Source organism: Armigeres subalbatus, chromosome 2, assembly GCF_024139115.2.
Source record: "Armigeres subalbatus isolate Guangzhou_Male chromosome 2, GZ_Asu_2, whole genome shotgun sequence".
NCBI classification, from domain to species: Eukaryota; Metazoa; Arthropoda; class Insecta; order Diptera; family Culicidae; genus Armigeres; species Armigeres subalbatus.
This window is the reverse complement of record NC_085140.1, coordinates 317837158-317849475: the sequence shown is the minus strand read 5'-3', so window position 1 is coordinate 317849475 and position 12318 is coordinate 317837158. Positions and strand designations below refer to the sequence as shown.

General features: G+C 37.9%; 1 protein-coding gene across 1 annotated transcript in view; it reads left to right on the top strand.

Moving 5' to 3' along the window:
• Positions 1–12318, top strand: part of LOC134212641 (uncharacterized) — a 149070-nt gene that overhangs the window by 34773 nt on the left and 101979 nt on the right. The window contains exon 2 of the mRNA XM_062690668.1: positions 1296–1333. The gene's annotated coding sequence lies outside the window, so the exon portion shown is untranslated. The remainder of the gene's footprint in view (positions 1–1295; positions 1334–12318) is intronic.

Below are 12318 nucleotides of genomic sequence, written 5' to 3'. Positions count from 1 at the left end.
TTTACCATATCACAGTCGTAAATTTAATTAATTTCGAAAGAAAATATTTAAGCAAATGTCGATATAATCATAATGACAAAATCAGGAATAAGCCAATCTGATTTCAATTTCTTCATTTCGATTAGCTAAATATCAATGCTTTGAGATGAAGAACCGCAACAACAACCCTATATTATCAGTTCTCACGTCAATCGACCTACTCTACTTCGAATAAGAACTCCATAACAATTTCGAAACCGACAGAACCATTCCGGTTTGCCCTGTTATCGCTGAAACTATGAAGCATAATAATTTGAAAAGGAAGCAGTAAAAAATAAAGATTATGTCATTGGAGGTCTACCTTGTCGTTGCCATTATCGATCGTCGTGAGTTGTCTTCAATTTTCTTATCGCGGCGTGATTTTGCCGCGAATAATTACATACCTAGGTAAAGTTAAAAATGAACGAAACCAAACAGCAGTCGCTGTTCTCTCTCGCGGCGATGTCGCGTCAGCATGAAGCATACGCCTCGCACGAGACCTCGTTTTACATCACTAACTTCGGTTTCGTTTAGCCCGTAGGACTGTTTTCGTTATCCAATGCGTTTGTTTGATTGTACATACTTCAATATTCATTGATGCATGCTCATTGTTTTAAACAGTCTACGGAACGGATCGATTTCACGCCGGGCACTGCAATATATCGAGCTACCAAAATTGATTGTTTAATCAATATACTCGTAATGCTCGTTATGGGTTTGCGGAATGTTTGTTTTTATTCGGTAGGGAGGGCATTGCCTCGAAAGATTGATTGCGGTTGTCTCTTCAGCAGTCGGAAGGTCCTCAGTAAAGGTTGATATTGCTTAATGTTTGACGCATTATTTATTGAACAAGAATGTTCTGAAGATACTGTCGAGTTGTAAATAGAACAGAAATAAATGTGCCTAGCCTTAAAAGTGAACTCTGTTCGGGAATAATTCTATACAAGATTTCATGATTTCAGTTATGTAATGCAAATACGTCATAAATATTATTCTTGATTTCCTGAGGTGTTTCGGCATATGTACGCGGTAATTGAACTCCTGTGATGAGTAAAAGTATGAGATGAGTAATCAACAGTGGGCAACATGTTTTTTCGTTGGATGGGTTTAGTACCATAAGTAATGTTCCTAATATTATGACTCATAGTCATGATGTCATGAATTGACTTATTATGTATTTTCACGATATTAAATTTATAATAAGCTTAAAAAAATATTTTATAAAATTTACCCGCAATCATCTTGGTTAAAAATAGGTCTTTTTTCTCTTTTTACAGCACTCTCAACACAACTAAAAGTTACTGACATTGTTTTGGTAAGTAATTTAAAATAGGCTGTTTTTTCTAGTAAGCTTCAATAAATGACAACAAAAAACATTCTTGAAGAGGATCAGGTGTGGATGAAATTAAAATAGTTCATCAAGCTACAAGGTTATACGTATTTTGGATCATTTATATATATTTTTGACGTAGAACTACGTCTGTCTTTTCTATATTATGGTACACTTTACGTTTTCGAAAAACCAGAAAACGTCACTAAAATATGATAGACTTTGATCGTTAACATCTCAGCCGTTTCTCGATGGATTTTCAATTTTCTTGGACCATTCGATTAAGGAAGAGTCAACGCTTCATAACCGATGTACACTGAAGTCATTTTTTACGCGGTTGTTGTACACGATTCGCTTTTTATGCGGTTTTGTTTTCACTAGAATTTCAGGATTTCCATGGCTCATTCTGACACATTTTGGGATTTACGCGGTTTTTACGTTGTTTTAATTCACGCGGCCCACATCCTCCGCGTAAAAACTACTCCAGTGTGTTACAATATTTAGGTATGATGATATTTAGTATTGAAAACTTGCTAACAGTTTAGCAATAATAATAATATTTAGCAGTTTAGGTTTCGGTGAATCAGTCAATCTCGTAAGTGTATCGCAAGCTTCTTCTTCCATAGCACTACATTCCAACTGGAACTTGGCCTGCTTTTCAAAGTAATCTATTAGCATTGTTTTAGTTTTAATTAAAAGCTTTATATGCCCGATATTGCATGAGTATTGAGTATGTATCTTGTGTGACAAATACAATGAATACACTATGCTCGGGGTGTCGAGAATGTTTCCCACCCGAAAATATCCTAGATTGGATAGAGAATCGAACTCGCCATCTCCGGTTTCTGAACCTTTGTTCGCAAGGCTAACTAGAGACCTCAAGCCAGCATAGAAGTCAAATTAATGCAACTTACAGGGATGCACCAGCTGGTGCAGTTCATTTCAGCTAACTTACACGCGAGTTTTCTCTCAAAACCTTGGGGGCGTTTGACGGCTTCTTCTCGCTTACGTCTATGGATGCCAGTAGAGAAGCTCGGAATCTTCTTCACTGCTGCAGTGGATGTGTTCTGGGAAACTTTCTTCGGTTCTTTTTGCAGATTCCTAGGTGTCCAAAGTCCGACGCAACTCACATGGAGGAATAATAATTATAATCAAACTTATTTATCGCGTCTACTCTGACTTCCTCCATAGGAAGACCACCAAACGCCATTATCAGCCCAGCTTTCACGATGTGAATTTCTGTAACGAGCCACCGGGGTTTTAGACTGAGAAATCATAAAATGAGTACTAATTTGCTCTGACCTCAACATCTTGGTAATAATATCTATGACCAGAGTGCGTAATGCTCACTCAATCTCAGGAGCGCAGGATAAATCTAGACCAACATTTGAAAAGGGCGTAACAGTCGAAATTTATTCCTTCTGATTCTTTGTCCACATATATAGCTATATTTGTAGACGAAAAATCAGAAGGAATAAATTTTGGCTGTTACACCCTTTTCAAATGTTGGTCTAGAAATAACGAAAACAGATTCAACCTGGGCTTGAAAAACGCTTGCTTTGGTTTCTCTCATCGAACAGAAAAGTCGAAAACCTGTACATTACATACAGCCACGTAGTTCAACGTCACCTTTGCGTACAACCCGATTGGGCTGCATCTTTTTTTAATTTCGTCATTCTTCAGATAGTTTCTTTTTATTATTTTCCTTCATTTTGATACAATGGTCCTTTAATCGTCCGGGAATTGTGCCCTCAAATTAAGAATAGTAAAAGAGGCCAAAAGGGCACGTTCTTCGGGCTCAACATACACGCACAAAAAACTGAACAATAGGGGAGGAGGTTCGGTCGTGGGCAACCCTACGCATCTTTTGACAGATAATAGATGCTGTTATTCTGACAACTGTTATTAGTTTGCTATTGTAACATGATGTTTTGTGCTCAATATCAAACCGGATGGAGATCTCTACTTTGAACTAGGGACAAATCAATTTTTTTTACAATAAAAAACAATACGAAAGTTTTTTTTGGTCCTTTTCAAAGTGTCATAAATTGTAATTTAAATCAAAAAGTGAGTTCCAATGCATAGTTATGCAGTAGATTTAATCTATTTGAGGCTCAATGACGATTGCCATTAAAATTTTAGCGCGAAATTTGTTTTCTTCATTTTTCAAAAAGGCTGCGAAATTTGGTTGTGGGCACCTTTATTGGTTCGGTTATGGGCACCCTTATTTTGTTGACAAATCATTCAATATCGTTTTAGTTGTCCCCTAACTTATTTCAAATGACGTTTTTATGCAGTTTTTATAATTATTTAGACATAATCGATTGAAATAATTAGTTAAATTCATATTTTTGGGTATGTCTAATTATTATATCCACACTTTTTGGAACAAATAGTAGACTAATTTGCTTGCAACTAGTTGCATTCGACGGGGAATCCTGTCCCATTGTTTCCTATTGAAAATTGGTTGGATCGAACTATGGGATCAAAATTTAGGGCTAAAATATTAATTTTTGTAATGAACGAAAAAGGACTAGTACCGCTAGGGTGATTAATCATATTTTTATTTACTGTGAGGTGTATCAATAAAACGTAAATCAATGAAAAATTGAAACTCATTTACCTAAAGTGATTTAGACTTTTCTTATGTGATTTTTTTCAATATCCTCTTTAATGCACCGATGGAGGCATCATCACTGCTAGGTGGATTGAACTGATTTTTTAGTGCTCCTGACTATTAGAATGAATAAACTATTCCTTTTCTTTAAATATGGGTGGTTTCTATTTATGCTTCTTTATTTTTAACTGAGTATTCAAGGGTGCACACAACCGAACCACAAAATTGAAATGTCCAAAAATGTCAGATTTGCAAAATTGTCAATATTTTTTTTTTTTCAAACCGATGAAATCAAACTATTTTTTCGCAGATAGTAAGCTTATTAGTCTAGCTTTCCATTGCTATACAAATGTCGGCATAATATCAACTAGGACCAAAGTTATGGATCAAAGACAAAAGGGTGCCCACAACCGAACCTCTTCCCCTACTGATCGTTGAATGAGGGATTCAATGGAATCAAAAATGTTATCCAGTATTTTGCGCTAGGTAATGGCGGCGTGAGATCCCCTCAGGTTGACATTCAAGAGGTAGAAAACATGCCATGATACAAAAGCTTTTTATAAAGTAAATATATAAATGTCAACCATTTCTGCAGGGTATCCAATTTTTCACATTTTCGCTTCAATTCTTTATTAATGTTAATGCTTTATATATTCCAGGTTGCCTACTGAAGTAAAGATAAAAATGAATAAAATAAATTAATCGATGATACAGTTTATACGGAAAAGAGCGAAACTAGACACTGATATTGCCCAGGGAAGGGTTTTCAATCAATTTTTTTCAAATGGCTGTTAAGCATCTATTTCTATTTCATAGAAAACTGTACAGTTGTGTTGTATGTTCAATGTGTACTATTTGAAATAATTCCGAATATCTCTCATTTGCGCCAAAGGCCTATGAAATCAATAATTTTGAAATAAGACCCAGTTAAATTATTGCGTAGTTCGGTAGTGCTGGCAGAATAAATGATTTTTTGCATATGGTTTGAACACTCAATCTTCGAAGCGTTATAATTTTTTTCGTGGACGTTCCAGCAACGTGGCTTCTTCAGCAAATTTTTCGGCATCCTTTGGGTTATACTTTAACGGAATGTGTCACTTGGTTTAGTAGTAGAACTGCAAAAATATGCGTTCTCCCATACTAATTTCCATACAAACTTCAAACGCGATGCGGAAAGCGACGAAGCAACCAATCGGTCCCAAATTCTGCACAGTTGTTCAGGGCCCAGAATGACTTCGAACAACCTTTGTTTTGAAAAAATGACCATGACGCCCCACTCTAATGTTCATGCTTGAAGATCCATTTTTGCTTGATTTAAACTAGGTCTTCATTGCTTGGGATCCAGAACTATAGCAGGAAAAGATTACTATTTCCTTACACCATTTCCTTACTCCTTTAGAAATCTTTTCAAGAGAGAGGTTAAAGCATCCTAAAAACCTCTTACTTTATTAGTGTCCCACGCTTTTCTGAATATAAGCCACGCCTGAGTATGAGAATCAATGGATGATAGATATCTACATTTTACAGATTTTATATTTTCCGCTCTGAATGTACAACAGATCTGCGAACATGATCATGAGCAATTTGGTTCTTAATCAAGACAATGTAATAGGGGGAAAGACGGCTTTGAGAGGTTTTGTTTTATTATTGGCAGGGGGGTTTTTGTCGACCAAATTTTATGAAATTTTGCCACAATATTCTTTGACATGCAAAGAATGTTTAGGCCAAATTTGAGCCTAGTCAGTCATAAAAAACCCCCCTGCCAATAATAGAACATAACCTGCCAAAGCCGTCATTCCCCCTAATATTCAGGTTTTTATTTCAGGCTTTTATTTAATAGCAGTAAATTGCCTGTAGCCCATCAAGTATCAAGTTAGTAAGGGGCCGTACACATATTACGTAAGCACTTATGGGGGAGGGGGGTCGGTCATTATCTTACGCACCATATAAATAAAAAAATCATTTGTATGAAAAAAATCTTACATGGAGGGAGGGGGTCGAAAAACTCCGAAAAAATGCTTACGTAATAAGTGTACGGCCCCTAAAGTGCCTTTAGCCAGCCAGATGTTGCAAGTTTATCTGTCCATCCGCTACGGACACTTCCGCTGCCCTGGAGGAGGCGTGTTGCAGCACAGGTGATGTCGAATTGTTTTGTGCATAGGTGGGACTTGGGGATTACAAGATTACATTTGGATTACATTTGCACGTTGGCGTAGGATATTGGCTAATGCAAAGAAAGTTGGTTCTAGAGAATTTTGAATCCAACCTCACACTAGATGGATATCGTCTCGTCAAGATTGTTTTTTCATCTTAGAAAACACAATGATCATATCATTACAGGCTTCTCGATGTCTTGTAGCTTTCACATTCCTAGAAAATAAAATAATTAAGTGAAAAATAAATGAGGCAACTGGGTACCATTTCATTGAATATCAAATAACAAAACATTTGACATTCCCTATTTATAGATACCGAATGAGTGCCAATGGTTTTCAAAGCCTACATTGATTAAAAAGTGTAAATATTTTCTACCTCTCGAATGACAAAAAGGCACTCACTCGGTCGCCATTATCGAGCGCAAAATATTTTTATTATAAATATTGTTGCATCAACAATAGGCTTGCTTCATTCAAAAATCACTCGATTGATTCAACAATATTTAGAGTTTCTTACCCCATTACCGGCCTAACATGCGTACGACTGCATTATTTAATTGATATTTATGACAGGAAGCAACTTTTCCTAAATTTCGTGGGCCGTGCAATACTACAATGGGGTTCACTTCTACTTAAAAAATAGCTATTCTTGCTAAACATCGTTTGAAAAAGCTTTTATTTGATTTAAATCAACGAGGTCCAGCACTCATTTCAGACATAGCGATTTCATTTCCGGCCCACTTCCAAGCTAGTTCCCGGCCTAAGCAAAATTTCGCCTATTCTCTCAACAACTTACTCTCATTCTCTCTCGGGACGGTAGAAAATGCGACGTAAACAAAAATATGCACGTTCAATGCCGACATGATGCCAGATGGTATTATTTATAATAAGTTTTATTTGGTTGAAAAGATATATTCACTCATCCAAATTACTTCCAAACGCTTAAAAACTATATTTGTTTTCACTTTTTGAAATCGAGAGAATTATAAACAATATGATGGCGTCAACGTATTAGATAGTTTTCCTATGAACGATGAAGGATTTTTTCATACTAAAAAAGACTCCTGGCCTTTTGGCAGCACGGTGCGGCTAGAAGTTCTTATTCTTATGAGGTGAATTTTTGTTCGGTAAGGATACATTTTTAAATGTATTCTAATGTGTTTATATTAGTTCTAGGTTCTAGTGAAACGAACAAATAGAAAAGATTAAAGTGCGTGAGTTTAGAATTATTGTGTGGTGATTAACAGCTTCAAGCAATGATTGTATCGAGAACTGTGACGATTTTCGGGAAGTGTTTATATGAAAATACCGTTTTGTAAAAGTGGAAAGATTCACTCCGGCTCAGTGATGTAGCAATGGAGAGCGAATGTTCGGAATCTAAATTTTTATTTTCTATAATTGGACCAAATAGGAGTGAAATAAATGGTTGAAAAATATTGAGTATTGTGCGAAATAAATGGGAGACTTTTTAAAATTATCAACCATAAACCTACGGCTTCCAAAAAGTATAAATCCTTAGTTTTCTGTGCAGTGAGCCGGGAATCGGGTCCGTAGGCCCAAGTAGTGATTTACCCTAATGTCATCCTGCAAGGATCGTGTTGGTTTTGATTAAACTTTAGAGGACGTCAGAATCCAAAGATCGCTGCGTTACGCTGTCGAGGATTGCCAATTGCCACCTAGTGGTGTGGCGATTGAAGAATCCTTTCGAACGATCGTTACTGTTGAGGTTTGCAAGCAGGATAATGCTTAACGCCAATTCGAGACACGAGTGAGCATATGAGAAGAAAATATTAGATGGAAAGGACTGAATTATTTTATTTAAACATCAGAAGTAGCGGAGGGTTGTGACTTATGACGTTTTCTGCAGCCTCCCGTCGTTCTGAAAGTTTATTAGGGCTAAGGGAGCGATGGTATCGTTCGCAAGTGCATCCAGTGGATTCAGAATTTCCATTGAAAATTGTTCTATGGGTAGTTCTTCGCAGTTTCCAAAAGGAATTTTTCGGAATTTCCACTAAAATTCTTCAGAATTTTTATGAGAAGTTTTAAAATTTTCACGGAAAACCGTTCGGAATTTTTGTGGTTTGTTATCTACTTATTTTATCTTCTTCTGCTGCATGAAAGCCCGTAGCCCGTTTTGTATCTTGCTCGGTCGAGTTTATTCTTCGATGATCTCAGATTTTTCCACATCTTGACCTGAACAACAATTTCCCGATCCAGCATATGGTACACAGGGAGCGATTTACGTCCAGATTTTTCCATCGCATCGCATCGTACACGAAACCGTTTGGCCGAAAAAGTCATTTGGATGAAAATACTATTTGACCCTTAGCCGTGCGGTAAGACGCGCGGCTACAAAGAAAGATCATGCTGCGTGTGGCTGGGTTTGATTCCCGGCACAGGTCTAGGTAATTTTCGGTTTAAAAAATTGTCTCGACTTCCCTGGGCATAAAAGAATCATCGTGTTAGCCTCATGATATACGAATCCAAAAATGGTAACTTGGCTTAGAAACGTCGCAGTTAATTATTGTGGAAGTGCTTAATGAACACTAAGCTGCGGGCGGTTCTGTCCCAGTGGGGGATGTAATGCCAATAAGAAGATTATTTGACCGAACGGATATACAGTCAAAAATATCATTTGCTGAACAAAATTGTCGTCCCGTTCGGGACCAATTCTGCCAAACAACCTTTTTTGGACAAACGGTAGCTTTGGCAAAATGACATATTCGGCCAAATTACGGCCAAGTTCAGTCGAACAAATTTTTCGGCCATACACGTTAAATCTACTGAGTGACTGAGTAAAATTGTATTTCCCTCTCTCTTTTCTCATGGAAATTGCACTCAATTTCCGTGGGAAAAAAAGATACAGCAATACAATTTTCCTCAGTCACTGAGTAGATGAAAGTTATAGTGTATGACATTTTCGGTCTTGTGGTCTTCGGCCAAACAGCCCTTTCCGTCGTTTGGCCGAAAATCAAAAAATTGGCGTTCTCGAGCAAATGGCGTTCTTTGCCGAACGAATTTTGGATGAATGAACGAACGGCCTTTGGTCATTTAAATTTTGCATGAATATTATTTCCGAATTTCCACCGGAACACCGGTCCGTCGAATAACCAGGAAATGTGATGATCCATGGAAATAGACAATGCACAATAATCCAAATTTGGATTGCATTTGTAGAAGAATTGTGAGCATTTTCAAAACTATCCTTCGAAACTACCTCCCGTTTATCAACTCGTTATAAATAAAATGTTTTCCAATAATTTTGTAAACATTTTTGGGTTTATTCTTCATACCTCGGGCTCATCACGCAGAGTCCGCATCAAAGCTTTGACTTCGCGAATGGTCTATCCAAGCTTGTTGTACATCGTCCTAATACAAACAATTCCGTGATAATCAACAATGCACAGATCACAGTGGTCACGCTATGTGCACTCAACCGCTAAGATTTAGTTTTACCAAACCAAGATGTTCAACGACACTTCGTCGCGATTATGTCATCCGACGGTTCACGGAAAAAAGAACAGCAAAATTTTGCACCGATTGCCAACAGAGGAACAGCAGTTGATGATCTAATTGATTAAACTCGCACCACCGACCGGCCGGTAGTGGGGTTCGGCGAATGTCAACGTTCGCGCTCCATTTAGCAAGCCAGGTTATTGGCAGCGGGCGCAGGGCGGGACCTAGCGGTCCATTCGCTGGGCCGTGACCGTTGCTGTCGTCTTCCGTGACTGCTTGATCTCTAATTATATTAATTTAGAAGATATCCAACTTCGCCTACGCAAAGCGAAAAAAAACAGTCTACTCGGTGCCTTTGAAATGATCAATATGTATGTTTTATGGTGCTGCAAGGAAAGTTCGAATAAAAGTACGATAAAAAGCAATGATCGTTTTTATTCCATTCACTGTTTCGGGGTTGCAGAGCAATGCACGATTTTTAATCAAGAGGAAAGTGAGAGGTCACGTTTTTTAATCAAGTGAAAGTTCAAAGATTACAGGCGATTCCAAAACTGCAGCAATAGTAGTGTCACACGTTCGTGCGATGAACATTTTGAACAAAAAGTTTGATCTACAAACACATCACGTTGAATGCTATGCAACGTTACTTTGAAGCAGGCTAGATAACGAACCTTTATGTCACGGTCAAACACTATAATAATGTGGTGTCACATCAAAATTGTACGATTTGAAATTCGTTTTCTACCTATATCGACTCCTCTACCCTCAACCTCCAATGCGCTATACAATTGACATTGTCAAATGTAAATCTCGTTATTGCGGCTCGTATATTTTTACGCACGAAGTTGGCTTTCTGGATTTAAACTCGCTGTAATGCAACATTGCTAAAAGACCTCCTACATACATTCCTGTTGCGCTATCTCGAATTCGGCACTAAGGAAGTCGGTTCTGGTTGAAGTTACAAATCCTATACACAAATGTCGCTAACGGAACCAGCGGGCTCCACTTTCCACCCCTGACTCTGACATAGCTGTAATTTTCGGCCATACTGGGCCATAACCACATTTTACGTGGCGCTGTCGTGATCAAACGGTCTTCTAAGGTGGCAAACATCGTCACGAACATAATGCTAATTCACTGGAGAAGACACGAAAGTTTCACCGTCAAATCACTAATGCTTGGCCATTAGTCATCGTAACATGTCTTTCCCTAATCTTCAGTTTATAGTAAATAAATAGGTACAACATTTGAGGAGTGGCAGATCAGAGCGAACCTGTCCGTTGTCTTGAGATTTGCACAAACACAAACCGTCTTCGTAATGTGTGGCAGCGGCCATAGATCGACCGACAGACATGGCATGGTTTTGTTTTGCATTTCTCTGTGGCTGTCTTTTGGTAGCGTGGTGAGACCGAGGCAGACCCCGCAACACAGGAAATTGCTGGCGAAACCGCACAATATGATGAACTTTATGTTGCGGTTGATTGCGCCTACATGAAGCCATAACTCACCGGCACCGACTGCACTAGCAACCCAGTCATCCAGTAAGCCACAGCCAGTCAACCGCCGCGGCGGAATCTGCGCTTTCTTCCACCGGCCAAGAGTAGGAGTACCGGTTTATTCCTGAAGGTGGAACCGCACGATGCGCTGTTATTTTTTATTATACGAGCATGAGAGTCACCCGTCTGTCAGCGAAAGGCGAGATTCATGCCTAGTGTCGAAGATCAAAGGTGTTGACAGGTGTTGCAAGCAATTGACTGAAGTCAGATCGTTCCGTATGTGTAATATTGACGAAGCTAGAGATAACATGACTAGCATAAATCGATGAGGACTACAACAACGACACTAACGCTTCATCAACGCCTCATTTCTTACTTCACAAAAGACTATCAATCAAGGTAAAAAGTTGATAAACTATGATTAATTTATCTCATTAACAACTCAAATAATATGATTGCTGAAGTATCAAATCCAGGGTGGCCACCGAACCGGGAAAAGCGGGAAAAAGACGGGAAATTGAAATCACCGGGAAAAAAGCGGGAAAAACCGGGAATTCAGGACCTGTACCGGGAAAAAACCAAAATTTCGTCAATTTAAATTCAAAATTCTTTAATTCAAAAAGTTTTTATAAAGTTGATTAGGGAAAAGATTTACTGTTTATTGTTCATTACTCAAGTACACTGATCCCACATATATAGGTCACTTTGTAACAATAATTAGTCACTCCAATTTGCATGTTGGTTAAATGGAAATGATTTATATTAGTGTGAGACCCATGATTGTGGGGTCAGTGTACATGGTGTGTTTGAGGTATAAAAATTGAGTAAGTCTTTTTTCTGAATCCAGTTTGTGTTGTCATTAGATCATTTTGATATCAATTTCGAGTGAAAAATGGTAATTTTTTGATAGTTCGTGATTTTGTCTATAATGTTTTGAAGAGTGAAATATCTTTAGTTTAATATTTTTCCACAACTAACCTAATATAGTAGAAGGTTATGAAGGTTAAATTCGATTTGTCCAATTTGCATAAGGAAACAATGGGACAGGATTTTCCGACGAATGCAATTGGCGTGAGCAAATCGATTCAGGATAAATGCTCGCGAGATTTTTTTTTTTGCGCACAGAAATAAACACACAAGGCCTTCTATAGAAATTTTATTTTTAGAGCGAGTATGTCCCCAGTAATAAACAATAATTACATTTTTACACATAAATAAAGCACAAAGCAGTACACGCACAGCTGA